The sequence below is a fragment of the Micropterus dolomieu genome, unplaced genomic scaffold, assembly GCF_021292245.1.
Source record: "Micropterus dolomieu isolate WLL.071019.BEF.003 ecotype Adirondacks unplaced genomic scaffold, ASM2129224v1 contig_12567, whole genome shotgun sequence".
Taxonomy (NCBI): Eukaryota; Metazoa; Chordata; class Actinopteri; order Centrarchiformes; family Centrarchidae; genus Micropterus; species Micropterus dolomieu.
In genome coordinates, this window is record NW_025741553.1 from 66 (window position 1) to 1344 (window position 1279).

General features: G+C 52.8%; 1 non-coding gene across 1 annotated transcript; it reads left to right on the forward strand.

The window, feature by feature from the left end:
* Nucleotides 1-276: 276 nt before the first annotated feature.
* Nucleotides 277-395, forward strand: LOC123966084. The gene has a single exon (XR_006823871.1). It is a non-coding gene; the product is annotated as a 5S ribosomal RNA (ribosomal RNA).
* Nucleotides 396-1279: the final 884 nt, after the last annotated feature.

Genomic DNA, 1279 nt, shown 5'->3' on the forward strand with positions numbered 1-1279 from the left:
TCCTGAATGTCCACCCAGGAATGAGCGTCTGTTTGTGAGTGAGGCCCTCCGGCTGAAGGTGGCCTTGTCGCTGTACCCATACCCGGGAACGGGTGCCTATTCCTGTCTGTGGACTGCCAGCGTGAACGGTGTACCGGTTCCTGGATGTTTACCCAGGAATCAGTGCCTGTGGATTCCAAGTGACTCTGGAGCACCTTGGACATTATGGGCAGAAAACGTTTTTTGTCAATTTGCCGTAGAACATCTTTTGAAGGGCCGTTTGGGGGTGCCTGAGCGACTTACAGCCACACCGCTCTGGGAGCGCCCGATCTCGTCCGATCTCGGAAGGTAAGCAGAGCAGGGCCTGGTTAGTACTTGGACGGGTGACCGCCTGGGAATACCCGGTGATGTAAGCCCTTTTCGCTTCGCCTTCGAAAAAGGGCAGAGGGCGCTTCGGTGAAAGGAGATCTTTTGAACGTCTCTTTAGGAAACAGCAGGGGGCGCTGCTGCTGCTGCTGCTGCTTCTTTTTCTCCCTATCCTGTACACGGTGCTGTGTAAATGTTACATCATGTTTTGAAGGCCCTTCTGGGGTGTGCAAAGGCAGCTTACGGCCATTCCGGCCTGGGACTGCCCGATCTCGCCTGATCTCGGAAGCCAGGCTTGGCAGGGCCCGCTTAGGACTTGGACAGGAGAGCGTCTGATCCTGGCTAGGGACTTCCAGGCGGACTGGATCCTTTTCCTGAATGTCCACCCAGGAATGAGCGTCTGTTTGTGAGTGAGGACCTCCGGCTGAAGGTGGCCTTGTCGCTGTACCCATACCCGGGAACGGGTGCCTATTCCTGTCTGTGGACTGCTGTTGGGTCGGAAATAAGGACCGGCCGGGCCAGTAAAAGACCTGGTCCCTACCCTAACCAACGTAATAAACTCAATAAAATTACTCTATTAGATTTCTTCTTTAGTCAAAAGACGGCGTAGTCAAAAACTTCACTGGAGACGGTCAAGAGTCGGTGCAAAAGAGTTTATTCCAATAAAGGACCGATAAACCCGAGCAACATCCCTGCAGGCCTCAGGATGGAACCGAGTTGGTGGTCAGCGAACATCGCCTTATATTCACCATAAGCTCCACCTTGTCCCTCCTTTCAGGTGGGCGTTACATCTTAACTCCTCCTTATCTCCTCCTTCTAGGTGGGCGTTACATCTTAACTCCACCTATGGTATTCGCTGACCACTCCTCCCCTTTGGTGGATTTCCTATCCTCTACTGCCATCTAGTGGCCTTTTTCTTTTCTTTTCTGTTTTA